Source organism: Giraffa tippelskirchi, chromosome Y (genome assembly GCF_054371585.1).
Source record: "Giraffa tippelskirchi isolate mGirTip1 chromosome Y, T2T-mGirTip1v1.2.pri, whole genome shotgun sequence".
Classification (NCBI taxonomy): Eukaryota; Metazoa; Chordata; class Mammalia; order Artiodactyla; family Giraffidae; genus Giraffa; species Giraffa tippelskirchi.
Genome location: NC_137290.1, coordinates 24,019,809 through 24,037,228, shown reverse-complemented (window position 1 = coordinate 24,037,228; position 17,420 = coordinate 24,019,809).

The window sequence follows — 17,420 nt, the reverse complement described above, 5'->3', positions numbered from 1 at the left end:
AGCATACAATCGTTCTATACTTTGAATTATCTCATTTGCCTTTCACATAAATATAATACATATTTGATAAAGCAAAAAATTCTCAGTCAATTATAAGGGTCAATTATAGCAATACTGGAGGATATGGGATGTTGTTGAGTAATGAATATAGCTTTTGATTGGTTATTACACTTTTTTATTGCTAACTCAGAAAGTACTTAAAATACCTCATTTGGCAGGCACTATATGTTTGCTGATGTGCAAGATACATAAGGAAATGTGTGTAAATACATAGAAGGCCTGATATCTGTGCTTACTTTGGCATGTAGGCTAACAGGTGCCTTCCAACTGCAAGAAAAGGTTGAAGCAAAGTGGTGAGAAAGGGCTTAACGTGACTGAAAGTAGTTTGCCTTCTGCAGCTACAGAAGGACAATGAAAGAGAAACTTAATGAAGCTACTAAAGCAAGCAGATATCAGGTCTTCCAAGAATATTTGAACCAACCTGAGGTGTTGCATTCCACAGAAGGATGTAAGTCTGTCTTTGCAGGAAAAGGCAAGAAACATCAAAATATGCATTTGGAAAAATAGAGTGAAATCCTGTTGATAGGTAATAAACATACGCATTAAAGACAGAAGAGCAAAAGTGACCGTTTATAATACCATTTGTAAAATACCTATTTTGTGCTATGTTACAATTTTTCACTCTGTCATCTTCTCTCTGATATTATCATCCTGATCATGATTACTGAGCAGGCTACACCACATATATTTTCAAGTGTGAAACATACTTTTTAATGGAGATAACCTCATGTCTAACTTCTTTTTCTTTTAAGTGAGAGACTAGCATGCAGCTGAGACAGCAGTAAGATACATACTGTGCATTTGCTTTGTCTCAGATAGATTTGTATCTGTGCTTTCTCCCATACCATCCTAATTTTGTTATCCATTCAGATCAGCCTAAGTGATTTCAAAAGTCACTTTATCCATGACTGCTTTGCCCTTTGCTTTCATTTCCTTTTTTTTTCAAACAATTGATTATATGTAATTTACATAGGATGCTTATCAAAAGGTTCCTGGAAGTAAAGTGTTTATATTAAAACACTGTCCAATAGCCAGACATTGAAGGAAAGTGTAATTTTACTCTTATTAAAAAAAAAGTCTATTATGATGAGCATATATCTTACTGTTGAAACAAGAGATGTAAGAATTTATTAACATGTACCAGCATTAATTTCACTCTTCATTATCCTGCATAATCTGACACTTATTTGTTAGATCATTTGTAATTAGCATAATTTTCATATAAGAAAGACAGTTGATGAGTTAACCTTGAAAGAGAGGCAGCAGATGTATCAGCGATCATTGGCGCTGGGAACCATGAATTTCCTGTATGTTCCAGCTCAGAGACAGGTCCATAATGTGCTGACATATCTCTGTACCTAACTGAAAAGTTAGACATCTCAACCATTAGTCCAAAATAACTGCTCTGTCATGGAGATAAGATGTGGTACTGTGACGTAGAGGTAGTCATAGTAGCAAACTTCTCAATATGCTCATTTGTTTGGTGTAGCTGTTCTGTGAGTGTTGATAGAAAAATGTTCAAGTGATTGAAAACCATAGGTTGATCTATCACAGTTTGCTCTGGTGGTCTAACTGATATTGATGATGGAGAAGAAAAGCCCTTTGATTTGGGGCACGTGTATTACCAATTATCTGGCTAGTAGAAGGTTTTAGTATGAAAGGCACACTTAAACTTGTTGAGGCTGAAAATACACTCCTCTAGTTTCAGAAGGAAAACCAGAGGAAAACCAGATTATGACAATCCACATTGTCCCTTGCTTTAACATGCTTCTTCTTGTAACCATTGATTATAATGAAGATAGTGGAGAGATATTTTTAATTCCAGTTTATTGTTTTCGTTCTTACAAAAAGCTGGGGATAGCCTCGTTTAAAATTCAGATTATGATAAAACTGCATCTAAATCCCAAGAAGAAAATTAGTGAGTTTATAAAGCACGGTAAAGCAAAAAAGCATAGCTCAAATATAAAATCGATTCATTTAAGCATACAAACTTATTAGCATCTAAACACCTCCATTAGAAGTTTTAAATACATACATATTTGAATTTATTGTGTTCCACAAGTAAAAATATATTGTATAGCAACAGTAAATAACACTTTCAGTGGCTTCAGGATTTCTTTCTAGTTGAAAATTGCTAGGAAATTTTTGAAGTCTCAAATGTTTTAACATCCAGCTCTTCTCAACTTAAAAAAGAAAAAAGAAAAGAAAAAAAAAGAAAAGAAACAAATATCAGTAGCATGTTATCTCAGTTTTAAAATCAGTTTTAAGTACCTATGTGAACACATTCACTAGGTCACACGGATTAATCTCATGCGTCCCTGAACTAAGTGAAAAAATATGAATAACATGTTCAAAACATATATATGTGTGTGTATATATATATATATATATATATATATTTTTTTTTTTTCCGGCAGAAAGTCGGTTAGTGAAGGAGATTTTGAAAAGTCTGTTGCATTTTACTAAACCCATAAAGGTTAAGCTGTTGTGCTAAATTTTTCATATTATCGGTTTTAGATATTTTGCAAGGGGCCTTTCCTGGTGGCTCAGACAGTAAAACGTCTGCCTACAATGCAGGAGACTGGGGTTTGATCCCTGGGTCAGGAAAATTTCCTAGAGAAGGAAATGGCAACACACTCCAATATTCTTGCCTGGAAAATCTCGTGGATGGAGAATTCTGGTAGGCTACAGTCCATGGGGTTGCAAAGAGTCAAGAGCTCTTTCTTGACCTCTTTTCATTGATCACTATAGAAAGGTCACTCCCATCCCACCGAATTGATGTAAGCTGATCACTTTCAACTATATTCCAACGTTTTTGAGGAAAAGTGAGTGAAAGAAAGTCATTTGGTTCACCTGGATCAGAGATAGAAAATGTGTAAAATGATTCTTTTATCAGAAATTCTTCAGACAAAACCTGAAAAGGATCTTCTTCAATCAGAGACCTCAAGACCAAGTTCCCAGTAATTGTGTGAAATGATGAGGGAGATCTAATGAAGGTTTCTGAACCAACTGATCCATCTTTGGGAAATACACTTTTAATTTCTGAAAAACTATGTGCCATTTCAAATCTTTCTTCAGACACTTTTCTAATTTGTCTGATTTTACACAGTGCAAATTCAAATGATGTGTAGTTACACTACAAAGCTGATCTCTCTACCTCATCACAGATCGTCACTGTTTCTCAATCTGAGTAGCACTGACATCACACAATCACTCGTTTCCTAAAAATTAAAGGGTAACACTTACCCAGTGTTTGCTTCAGTTCAGTTCAGTCTCTCAGTCGTGTCCGACTCTTTGCAACCACATGAATTGCAGTACACCAGGCCTCCCTGTCCGTCACCAACTCCCAGCGTCTCCCCAAACCCATGTTCGTCGAGTCGGTGATGCTATCCAACCATCTCGTCTTCTGTCGTCCCCTTCTCCTTCTGCTCCCAATCCTTCCCAGCATTAGGATCTTTTCCAATGACTCAACCCTTCACATAAGGTGGCCAAAGTATTGGAGTTTCAGCTTCAACATCAGACCTTCCAATGAACACCCAGGATTGATCTCTTTTAGGATGGATTGATTGGATCTCCTTGAAGTCCAAGGGACTCTCAAGAGTCTTCTCCAACACCACAGTTCAAAAGCATCAATTCTTCGGCGCTCAGCTTTCTTCACCGTCCAACTCTCACATCCGTACATGACCACTGGAAAAACCATAGCCTTGAGTAGACGGGCTTTTGTTGGCAAAGTAATATCTCTGCTTTTAAATATGCTATCTAGGTTGGCCATAACCTTCCTTCCAAGGAGTAAGCATCTTTTAATTTCATGGCTGCTGTCACCATCAGCAGTGATTCTGGAGCCCCCCAAAATAAAGTCTGACACTGTTTCCACTGTTTCCCCATCTATTTCCCATGAAGTGATGGGACTAGATGCCATGATCTTAGTGTTCTGAACGTTGAGCTTTAAGCCAACTTTTTCACTCTCCTCTTTCATCTTCATCAAGAGGCTCTTTAGTTCTTCTTCACTTTCTGCCATAAGGGTGGTGTCATCCACATATCTGAGGTTATTGATATTTCTCCCAGCAATCGTGATTCCAGCTTGTGTTTCTTCCAGCCCAGCATTTCTCATGATGTACTCTGCATATAAGTTAAATAAGCAGGGTGACAATATACAGCCTTGACGGACTCCTGTTCCTATTTGGAACCAGTCTGTTGTTCCATGTCCAGTTCGAACAGTTGCTTACTGACCTGCATACATGTTTCTCAAGAGACAGGTCAGATGGTCTGGTATTCCCATCTCTTTCAGAATTTTCCAGTTTATTGTGATCCACACAGTCAAAGGCTTTGACATAGTCAATAAAGCAGAAATAGATGTTTTTCTGGAACTCTTTTTTGATGATTCAGCAGATATTGGCAATTTGATCTCTGGTTCCTCTGCCTTTTCTAAAACCAGCTTGAATATCTGGAAGTTCACGCTTCACCTATTGCTGAAGCCTGGCTTGGAGAATTTTCAACATTACTTTACTAGCTTGTGAGATGAGTGTAATTGTGTGGTAGTTCGAGCATTCTTTGGCATTGCCTTTCTTTGGGATTGGAATGAAAACTGACCTTTTCCAGTCCTGTGGCCACTGCTGAGTTTTCCAAATTTGCTGGCATATCTAGTGTAGCACTTTCACAGCATCACCTTTGAGGATTTGAAATAGGTCAACTGGAATTCCATCACCTCCACTAGCTTTGTTTCTAGCGATGCTTTCTGAGGCCCACTTGACTTCACAGTCCAGGATGTCTGGCTCTAGGTGAGTGATCTATTATGTAAATTATATCAACCTAAATTATAGGCTGCTTACTTAATAGAATCCACAAATGTGAAACTTGCAAAATTTCATTCCTCAAGAAATTTTACACAAACAAATCACATCAATAAATCTCCTTGGTTCTTGAAATAAAAGTATTGTATCACTCTTTGGTACACACACTCTTAGATGTGAATACTGTTACCAAAACAAATTTGGGTGTGCTCGTTTGTGTGCATTAAAGTCAAACAACTGACTGTGAGCTGTGGTGAAAGCAAGTGTAGTGTAATGTTTATTGTAGGTCCAAGCAAGCAGTATTCTTTGGCATTGCCTTTCCTTGGGATTGGAATGAAACCTGATCTTTTGTAGTCCTGTGGCCACTGCTGAGTTTTCCGAATTTGCTGACGTATTGAGTGCAGAACTTTCACAGAATTATCTTTGAGGATTCAAAAATGGAATTCCATAATTTCCACTAGCTTTGTATGTAGTGCTTCTTCCTAAGGCTCCCTTGGTGTCACATAGCAGGATGCCTGTCTCTAGGTGAGTGATCACACCATGGTGACTATCTGGGTCATGAAGATATTTTTGTACAGTTGTGTGTATTCTTGTCACCTCTTCTTAATATATTTTGCTTCTGTTAGGTCCATACCATTTCGGTCCTTTATCGAGCCAATCTTTGCATGAAATGTTTCCTTGGTATCTCTAATTTTCTTTAAGAAGTCTCAAGCCTTTCCCATTCTATTGTTTTTCTCTATTTATTTGCACTGATCACTGAGGAAGGCTTTCTTAACTCTCCTTGCTATTCTTTGGAATTCTGCATTCAAATGGGTATATATTTCCTTTTCTCCTTTGCTTTTCACTTCTCTTCTTTTAACAGCTATTTGTAATGTCTCATCAGACAGCCATTTTCCTTTTTTGATTTTTTTTTTCTTTGTGGGATGGTCTTGATCCATCTCTCCTGTACAGTGTCATGAACCTTCGCCCATAGTTCATCAGGCACTTTGTGTATCAGATCTAGTCCCTTCAATTTGTTTCTTACTTCACTGTATAATCGTAAGGGATTTGATTTCAGTCATACCTGAATGGTCTAGTGGTGTTCCCCACTTTCTTCAATTGAAGTCTGAATTTGTCAATAAGGAGTTTATGATCTGAGCCACAGTGAGCTCTCGGGCTTTTCTTTGCAGACCATAGGAAGTTTCTCCATCTTTGGCTGCAAACAATATTATCAGTATGATGTTGGTGTTGACCTTCTGGTGATATGCATGTGGAGAGTCTTCTTTTGTGTTGTTGGAAAAGGGTGCTTGCTATGATCCATGAATTCTCTTGGCAAAACTCTATTAGCCTTTGTCCTGCTTCATGTTTTTTACTCCAAGATCAAATTTGCCTGTTCCTCCAGGGGTTTATTGACTTTCTACTTTTCCATTCCAGTCCTCTACAATGCAAATGACATCTTTTTTTGGATGTTCGTTCTGTAAGGTCCTGTAGATCTTCATAGAACCGTTCGGCCTTCTTCTGCTTTATTAGTCAGGGTATTTACTTGGATTACCATGATATTGAAGGGTGTGCCTTCAAAAGGAACAGAGATCATTCTGTAATTTTTGAGATTGCAATCAAATACTGCATGTCTTTTGTCAACTATGATGTCTACTCCGTTTCTTCAAGGGGACTCTTGCCCACAGTAGTAGATATAATGATCATCTGAGTTAAATTTACCCATTCCTGTCCATTTTAGTTTGCTGATTCCTAAAATACTGCTTTTCCATCTCCTGTTTGACCACTTGCAATTTTACTTGATTCATGGACCTAACATTCCAGATTCCTAAGCAATATTGCTCTTTACAGCATGGGACTTTGCTTCCGTCACCAGGCACATGCACAAGTGGGTGTTCATTTTGCTTTGGTTCTTTTTCTTCATTTTTCCTGCAGGTATTTCTCCACTGATCTCCAGTAGCATATTGGGCACATACCGACTTGGGGAGTTCATCTTTCAGTGTTCTAGCTTTCTACCTTTTCATACTGTTCATGGAGTTCTCAAGGCAGGAATACTGGAGTGGTTTGTCATTCCCTTCTCCAGTGAACCACATTTTGTCAGAGCTTTCCACCAAACCTGTCCGTCGTGGTTAGCCCTTCACGGCATGGCTTAGTTTCATTGAATTAGACAAGGCTGCAATCCTTGTGATTTGATAGGTTAGTTTTCTGTGTCTGTGGTTCAGTCTGTCTAACCTCTGGTGCCCTCTCTCATCACCTACCGTCTTAATGCAGTTGCTCCTACTTGGATGTGGGGTATTTCTTCACAGCTATTCCAGCAAAGTGTAGCCACTGCTCCTTACCTTGGACGTGGGGTATCTCCTTACAGCTGCCACTACTGACCTTGGCTGTAGGGTACCTCCACTCTGTAGCTCGCTACTCCAGCGCCATGCAGCCGCCATTTCCCACTCCATCTCCAGTGCCACACAGCCACCACTCGCTGCTAAATCTGCATCCAGGTGAGGAAGAAACAGTTAGATCCGGACTGGCAAAGACAGACTGGCTCCAACTAGGAAAAGGAGCACAATCGAGGGTGTATATTGTCACCCTGCTTATTTAACTTATATGCAGAATACATCATGAGAAATGCTGGGATGGTTGAAGCACAGGTTGGAACCAAAGTTGCTGGGAGAAATATCAATAATCTCAGATACACAGATGACACCACCCTTATGGCAGAAAATGAATAAGAACTAAAGAGCCTCCAGAGGAAATGAGAGAGGAGACTGAAAAAGGTAGCTTAAAGCTCAACATTCAGAAAAATAAGATCATGGTATATGGTCCCATCACTTCATGGCAAATAGATGAGGAAACAGTGGCTGACTTTATTTTTATGGGCTCTCAAATTCCTACAGGTGGTGACTGCAGCCATGAAATTAAAAGACGCCTATTCCTTGGAAGGAAAGTTATGACCAAACTAGATGGCATATTAAAAACCAAAGACAGCGCTTTGCCAACAAATGTCAGTCTAGTCGAGGTATGCCCCCCCCCCAGTAGTCAGGTATGGATGTGAGAGTTGAACTACACAGAAAGCTGAGCACTGAAGAATTGATGCTTTCGAACTGTGGTGCTGGAGATGACTCTTGAAAGTCCCTTGGACTGCAAGGTGATCCAATCCATTCTAAAGCAGATCAGTCCTGGGTGTTCATTGAAAGAACTGATGTTGAAGCCGAACCTCCAATATTTTGGCCACATGATGAGAAGAGCTGACTCATTGGAAAAGATCCTGATGCTAGAAAAGATTGAGGGCAGGAGGAGAAGGGGACAACAGAGGATGAGATGGTTGGATAGCATCACTGACTCAATGGAGATGAGTTTGAGTAAAGTCCGGGGGTTGGTGATGGATAGGGAGGCCTACCGTTCTGTATTCTGTGGGGTGGTAGAGTCAGACATGACTCAGCCACTGATCTGAACTGATCTGAGGCGTCCAAGCAGCTAATGCTTAAGAGACCCACACTCCCCAACGGCTTTCAGGGAAAGACTTTCAAAGTCAGAATGGTACCCATGGGGTGTGTGTGTGATCAGTTTTAGGACAGTCTTCTAATGGGTTGTTACCAAGGAAATTGGGAGTCAATGTGTTTGATCGTCCAGCTCCAACTTCTCTGGAGTATATACACTTAACATGTCCAGCCTGGTTGGGGATCCATATCTATAAGAATGCTCATAGTATATCAATCATAATATTATCTCTAGCTCTTGTGGAGGAACTAAAGGTCTTTGACTTGACTGAATGTTTAAAGCATTATCATTTTCTTTTGTTTGACTATTTTCCTTTGTTTCTGCCTTTTTTCAATTCTCTGATTTAAATTATTCTTGGAACTCACAGAAGTCTACAATCTCCTACTTCTTTCTCTCTTCATCATTTTCATACTTTTCAATCTTATTTAGGGACTGCTTAGAACAAGAAAGGGAGTAAAGATGGGAAAGAGTTAGATCATAATTGTGGCAGAAAATCTCAGTTACAGGTTCAAATTCTGTTTCATTTTCCCCCAGCTCTTGGAGGGATTCCATCAAAACTAACCGATTATTTCCTGTTGAAATGTAACACAGAGTTTAAATAATCCTGCAATTTAAGCTTGTCATCAATGCTTTTGATATTTTTCTGTGTGTTATATCACTCCTTGTTTTGCCATAAAACTTGTACAACTGTTTGAAAACCAGAGGGTATTTTTTTTTTTTAAGAAAAGAGGATGGTTACACAAAAGGGCCCTCAAATATTAGATGCCACGAAGAGTATACATTTGGAAACCTGTATTCTCTACAATTACGCAAAAAAAAAAAAGAAAGAAAAAAAAAAGAAAAAGTAGGCTTTCAAATCGTTTTATACTTGGATTTTAATTTTTCTTCATCGCTGTTATACATAACAGGAATTATAAGCCAATGTACTTTTCTAGAGTCTTTTTTTTTCTCAAAATATAATTTAAGTCAATTTTTCAGTTGATTGCACAGTTTACATCTGCTCTAAATAGACTAATGAACTCTTTGCACCACCCAATATTTGTTACTAACCTTCTGGCTGAATAATTTAGTGCTTTTCGTTGAAAGGCTAAATCTTAATCTGGCTCATCTTCTTCTATTCTTTCTGTAATAAGAGATGGTATTTATCCTTATGAGGAGACCTTGAGCCCATAAAGTTGCAACTGTCACTTGATTCGAGATATTGTTCTAAGAAAGCTGTCCTTTCCTTACATTAAATAGAATTTTAAGCATTCAAAGTTTCAGTAAAATAGTAACAAGTCTGAACAATATCCCCAATGGTCACCTAGCTGCATCTCGGGTAAGAGCTACCCCATTTTTCTTTTTTTAATGTATTCCCCTGCCCCCTCTCACATGACAATCTTTGGGGCTTGCCCTCCTTTGTATTTGCCTAGAGCCCACACTAGGGAAAAACTAACTAGATATCATAAACAATCTCAAGATATTATGTTAATGAGGACAGTTTTCATAGGTTGTGCATTTTATAAATATTTTAACCAGTTGTCACAAAACTATAGCACAGTAGAAAACTTAAAACAGCAGTATTATATATAATGAGTAAATATTTTCATAGAAATCTCCTAGACACGATTTCTTATCCAAAAAACTGAGGAAAAACAAGAGTAAAAAAAATATCAATGTTGATAGGGAACTATCTGTTAAACAGTACATTTGAATTCTCAGTATGGCGGAAACTAAGATCACGGCATCTGGCCCCACAGTTCATGACAAATCTAAGGGGAAAAGACAGAAGCAGTGACAGGGTTCTTCTTTTGTGGTTCTAAATTTATGCAAATCATGAAAACAGCCTCACATTTAGAAGACAATTTCTTCTCAGTAGAAAAGCTATGACAGATCAGCAAATTGTGTTAAAAAGCAAAGACATGATTTGGCCAATAGAGGCCCGTAGTGTCTCATCTATGGTCTTTCCAGTAGGGGTGTACTGATGTCAGAACAACAAAATATTGAAGCTTTTGAACTGCTCTACTGGGAAGGGTTTGTGAAATTCTCTTGGATGGCAGAGAGATCAAATGTGTCGATCCTAAAGTAAATTAACCCTGATGATTTAATGGAAGGACTGATGTTGAAGATGAAGCTAATGCTTTGACCACATGAAGAGCTGGATTATTAGAAAAAATACCGATCCTTAGGAAATGATGGCAGAAGAAGGAGCAGTGGATAAGAGAGGATGAAAATTTTGGATAGCACCACTGATTCAAAGGATTCGATCTCAGGAAGACTCTGGGAGAAGATGAGATACAGAGTCTTGGTGTGCTGTAGTCCAAGAGGACATGAAGAGTCAAACAAAGTTTAGTGACTGAACAACAACAGTGTTTCAGTTCATAAAATAGCCCTTCCAAGGGTGTCATTTGGGTCTCAAAATGTCAGAGGAATAGAGGTCAGAAACCAATTCTTTCCACATAAATATATCTAAGGATCATTGGCACATGGAACAACTTCCATAAAACAACTTGTATACTCTGTTGCCTGGCTCTTCAACTCAGTTCAGTTCAGTTCATTTCAGTTGCTCAGTTGTGTCCGACTCTTTGCGACCGCATGAACCACAGCATGCCAGGCCTCCTTGTCCATCAACAACTCCCAGAGTTTACCCAAACTCATGTCTATTGAGTCAGTGATGCCATCCAGCCATTTTGTCCTCTGTCGTCCCCTTCTCCTCCTGCCCACAATCCTTCCCAGCATTAGGGTCTTTTCCAATAAGTCAGTTCTTCGCAAGTGGCGGCCAAAGTATTGGAGTTTCAGCTTCAGCATCAGTCCTTCCAACGAACACCCAGGGCTGATCCCCTTTAGGATGGACTGGTTTGTTCTCCTTGCAGTCCAAGGGACTTTCAAGAGTCTTCTCCAAGAACATAGTTTAAAAACATCAAGTCTCTGGTGCTCAGCTTACTTCACAGTCCAGCTCTCACATCCATACATGACTACTGGAAAAATCATGGCATTGACTGGATGGACTTTGCTGGCAAAGTAATTTCCCTGATTTTTATTTTATTTTATTTTTTTAAAATTAGTTTATTTATCTATTTTTTAACTTTTCGATATTGTATTTGTTTTGCCATACATTGACATGTATTCACCGTGGATGTGCATGTGTTCCCCTTCCAGAATCCCCTTCGCTCCTCCCTCACCATCCCATCCCTCCGCATCATCCTGGTGCACCAGCCCCTTGTACTCTGTAATACGCTATCTAGGTTGGTCATAACTTTCCTTCCAAGGAGTAAGTGTCTTTTCATTTCATGGCTCCAACCACAATCTGCAGTAATTTTGGAGCCCCAAAATACAATGTCTGACACTGTTTCCCCATCTATTTGCCATGAACTGATAGAACCAGTTGCCATGATCTTAGTTTTTTCTGAATGTTGAGCTTTAAGCCAACTTTTTCACTCTTCTCTCTCACTTTCATCTGGAGGCACTTTAGGTCTTCACTTTCTGCCATAATGGTGGTGTCATCTGCGTATCTGTTGTTATTGATAATTCTCCTGGTAGTCTTGTTTCCAGCTTGTGCTTCGTGAGAGTCCAGCGTTTCTCATGATGTACTCTGCATGTAAGTTTTATAAGCAGGGCCAATATACAGCCTTGAATTATTCCTTTCCCTATTTGGAACCAGTCTGTTGTTCCATGTCCAGTTCTAACTGCTGCTTCCTGACCTGCATACAGGTTTCTCAAGAGCCAGGTCAGGTGGTCTGGTATGCCCATCTCTTTTAGAAATTTCCACAGTTTACTGTGACCCATACAGTCAAAGGCTTTGGCATAGTCAATAAAGTAGAAATAGATGGGGTTTTTGTTTGTTTGTTTGTTTGTTTGTTTCTGGAACTCTCTTGCTTTTTTTGATGATCCACCAGATGTTGGTAATTTGATCTCTGGTTCCTTTGGCTTTTCTAAAACCAGCTTGAACATCTAGAAGTTTATGGTTCATGTATTGCTGAAGCCTGGCTTGGAGAATTTTGAGCATTACTTTACTAGCATGAGATGGGTGCAATTGTGCGGTAGATTGTGCAGTCTTTGGCATTGCCTTTCCTTGGGATTGGGATAAAACTGACCTTTTCCAGTCCTGTGGCTGCTGCTGAGTTTTCCAAATTTGCAGGCATATTGAGTGCAGCACTTTCACAGTATCATCTTTCAGGATTTGAAATAGCCCAACTGGAATTTCACCACCTAGATATCCATAAAGGCAAACCAGTCTCCAAGAGGTGGAAGGACAAAGTATAAGAAACATAAACAGAGATAAATTAATCTGGGGATGGATTCCCGTTTTGTAGAAGGAGTCGTAAAGGAGGAGAAGCTTGCACACAATAGGAAACCCTCTCACATCCGTGTCAATGGGGAGCTTGTGATCACAGAGGGCAGCCTAACTGGGGAGAACAAAACAAAAACAAAAACACAGACTATACCCTTAAATGCAATTATCCACAAAGAAATGACTCAGAAACTCCTGTACACGATCATTTAATGGGTCTTAAAAGGTAGGCCCAGACTGTATCATCTGCCTTACGGTAAAGGCCAGCCTTTAATGTCCTGAGGACAATTTGACAGAGCAAAGGTGGCAGAGCAACCTAAACTGTGGGGAAACTAAAGATAAAATTTATGCAAAAACAACAAAAACAACAACAACAACTTTCTTCCAAATAGGCTATAAGGCCACATAGTGAATGCTGTCATGCTCACAAAACAAACATTTGCACACTGGAAAATACAAAAGGAGACCACGTCAGCCACCTTTTATGACCTTTTCACCAGGGAGGCAGAGTGCAATGTGTGTGACAGCAAGAGGCAGAAGCCAAGGGGCTGCTCATATCTCAGCCACAGAGACGACATCTCCCACCAAGCTCTGAACAGGCTGCCAATTGTTCACCGTGTCTTCCTGGGTTCATGGACAGTTCACATTGGCCAGCAGCCTCACAGCCTGAGACCAGCTCCGTTCTGGAGACAAGTGGCACACCTGCAACCGTGCCTTTTTGGCACAGCCAGCAAAGAGAGTGCCTGGGGCCATACAGGTGAGTAAGATGTATAGCCCATCTGAGACAGTGCCTTGCTCCCCACCCACTCACTTGTTCCTCATGGACCTTGTCAGGGGACAAAGCACATAGACAAACAAAATCAGTTGCCTTGCAGAAAACCTGAGAAACTGAGTTGCTTAGACCTGGGAAATGTATGAAATGCAGGGCTCATTTGGTTCAGTGGCCCTGTGGAACAGCCAGGTACCTGAGCAGAGTGGATCAAGAAATTACATGACACCTTTGGAAATGGTAAGCCCACTGTGGTCCATCCATTCAAAAATCCACAGATATCTCAGTGATAATTGTTTTCAATGTTCCCATTCTCACCACCAAACCACTGAGCATGTGAGCTTGAATGAGGGGTCGCTGCTCCCTCACCTCAGGGTGGAAAATCAACACAGAATTGACTTGCAAACAAAGGAAGTGAAATTAAGCAAAGAAGGGTAAAATACCCCAGAAGTGACATGTGCAACAGATTAAAATTCAGCAGCTAATATGGAGATTGTTCAGTTGAGGGTCAATCGTAGCCAATCATGACAAGCAGAATCTGGAACAAGTGACTATCTGACACTGAACTGCACCACATAACAAACAACTCAAAGGAAATACCTAGACCTCTCTTTAAATTATGCTTATTATCATTTTTCAAATTTGTGTTCATTATTATTTCCTTAACTTTCATTTCTATATTTTGTCCATGTAATGCAAAGAGCTGACTCATTTGAAAAGACCCTCATGCTGGGAAAGATTGAAGGTGAGAGGAGAAGGGGACGAAAGAGGAAGAGATGGTTGGATGGCATCACCGACTCAATGGACATGAATTTGAGTACTCTCCAGGAATTGGTGAGACACAGGAAGGCCTAGCATACTGCAGTCCGTGGGGTCACAAATGACTGGATAACTGAAGTGAACTGAAATGAATGATTGCCTTTCTAATACTAATAATACTAATAATACTAAGCAAACCTATTTATTAACATATTTCATATATATATATATATATATATATATATATATATATATATATATATATATATCTCATATATAGTAAGGTAGAAAACAACTGTGATCTGGGAGTCTCCCCTCTTTCTAGGTTCTTAATTTGTTTTTAAAATTTGCTATGAATGATATAACCTTAGGAATCTAACCTTTAGGATCTGTTTTAATTTATGTTTTTTAATCCTGAGTTGACTTCTGTATCCCACTTTGATTCTCCATTTTCTGCTCCCAGACACCTCTATATCTCTGCTCTATGTATTTCTGTGAATCCCATTTGCTATTTCTGGCTATGGAGAGTTGCTTCATCATTAACCTTGATTTTTATTTCCAGTTTTGTATGCACACAGAATTCCTGATGATACTGTAATCAATTCAGTTGCTCAGACATGCCCAACTCTTTGCCCACAAATCCTTCCAAGTATCAGGGTCTTTTCAAATGATTCGGCTCTTTGCGTCAGGTGGCCGAAGTCTTGGAGTTTCAGCTTCAACATCAGTCCTTCCAATGAACACTCAGGACTGATTGCCTTTAGGATGGACTGGCTGGATCTCTTTGCAATCCAAGGGACTCTCAAGAGTCTTCTCCAACAACACAGTTCAAAAGCATCAATTCTTTGATAAAGATGGGGAGCCCAGCTCCTCATTTACCCAGAGACTTCATTCTTCATCAACCTAGTCTCAAGCTCACGTTAGAAAGAAAGGGAAAATAGGAATGTCCTTGGTATCTGCAGGTACAGACGTTAAGACTCCATATTCCAAATGCGGGGAGCTCAGGTTTGATCTCTAGTCAGGGAACTAGATTCCACATGCCACAACTAAGGGTTCACATGCCACCAAGGAAGGTCAAAGATCCCGTGCCTCACAAATAAGACCCTGCCTAGCCAAATAAATATTTAGAGAATGGGAAAATAGAAGACAGACATATACTCCAGGTGGTGTGCTGTACCTCCTTTTGGCTCCTTGCATCTATCTGAGGAATGGGGACTAATTCGTCTTGGACATGAACATGTGTCTTATTGCTCAGGTAGGGTGCCAACTCCTCCTCACACTGACTGTGGGAAAATGCCTCTACTTAATGACTCAGATCCAAAGTTCCTGCCTGTCCCTACCACCAACCCAACCCCCATGTCTGCTGTGGGTCTTTGTTTGACCAAGCTGGCCCAGATTCCCAAGGATCCATGAGCTTGCATTTCTTGAATTCCTTCCCCTCTTCCTCAGCTGCTGCCTCTAGTGACCCCCAAAACGTAGCAAAGGGACAAAACGGTGGAAGCAGCAAAGGCCCAGAAAACAGTGAGAGACTATGCAGACAGGAAACATTGTCTTTCACCCTGACATCACCTCCGATAGACCCGAATGCACTTAGGCTCTGATAAGGGGTGCCAAGTTCCTCTGACTGTTCCCTGAAAGCAGGTCAGAAAGGATGTAGGCTCCCTCAAGGATCCCTCAGGAACAAAGATGAGCCACCTCTGAGCTAGTTCCACTGGCTGTGAGCTCACTACTGACTTCTCCCATCTCTTTGCTACCCCTACCCGGAACGTCAGCTCCATCCACCAACCTGGTAGAAAGACCAAGGTACAGACTGAATGCTGGAATGCAGGGCTCCTCCAAAGCCTTCATTCTCCCTCTTAACATGACCCTTGCATGCTGCCCTGCACCCAAGAATTGTGGGGGGGGTTGCTCCTAATACCACACACCAGAGACTTACCATTTTAAGGGGCCACAGGTAGTCACCCCAAATCCCCACCCAACCCACTCATAGGAGACTGGAGCCACAAATCGCTCCAACTTCATTTATTACCATAATGAGGCAAGATTAGGAAGGGCCCTGTCCCAAGGAAACACTTGGGGTTGGCCACCAGCGAGAATCCAAAAGTGAGCTTTCAAAGCAAACTGGGACAGCAATCTTGTCATTAAAGAAATAGCTCTAAAAATTCTGACCCGAGTGTGCACGTGTGCATTCATGTGTTTGTCTGGTGTGTGTGTACCTGATGATCTGGGGCCCTTCAGAGACACTCTCAGGACCAGGGCTGAAGATGCTTGCAAGGAGAATGGCTGAATGTGCAGCTACTTTAGAGGGGGAAAAATGTGCATTCAATTTTACTGGAAAGGCCTCTTACAAACTGAACAGGCAGCATGAAAGAGGGATAAAAGTGCACCCCCCCAAAAAAAAGGAGGAGGAGGACTGATGAACATAGAAAAGAGGAAGTTCCAACTAAACAGCAGTATGATTAGGACTTCAACAGTTGAACTGAGAACATGAGAGTAAAAGGGGAAAGACAGGAGGCCCATTTCATCGTTTCTGCTCTCAGAAATGAGGAACCCCTGCATTCCAGAGGGAAAACACAGGCAGCCTTTTCATGCATAAAGTTGGAAAAGAAGTATCTCACAAAAATTCTTCCCATGAAGCGGAGTAGCTGGGGATGGCGGTGTTGCCCATGTTACGGGAGGACATCTTGTTCTCTACAACATTCCTATGTGGTTAACAGATTCCACACAGCTCTTACCGAAAAACACAACTAATCATATCAGTCAGGGGTCACCCAATATTTTCCATAACAAGCCACAGAGTAAATGAATCTCTGCAGGAGTACAGGCTCTACTCCAAAAGTGCCATAAAATATTGTGTTACATGCAGGTGGCTGCGTTCCAATAAAACTTCATTTACAGAAACCAGTTGGGGGCCAGATTCTGTTCACAGGCTGGAAACTGTGCCAGCTGCTGACTGCTAAACTTGGCTTAACACTGGCATTGCTCCAGTCCAGAGTTTAGAAAAATAAGCCTGACTACTTGTCCCCAGCCCCAAACACTGAATTCAGCGGCATGAGGGAAGGCCCGAGCACTGGCCATATAAAGGTTCCTTAGGTGTTTACAATTGGCAGGTAAGGCCTTAAGCCCCTGTTTTGGACCAATGCTGTCCATGAGTACAGAAAATGCTGCATGATTTGCCTTAATCCTTGTGTACCTTGTATGAATCTTTGGGGTTCATACAAACAGATCTACACATCACCAAAATACTCAGGGTTGAGCATGCGTGTGTACCTGTGTGTGTCTGCACTGAATTTTGTTTGTTTAT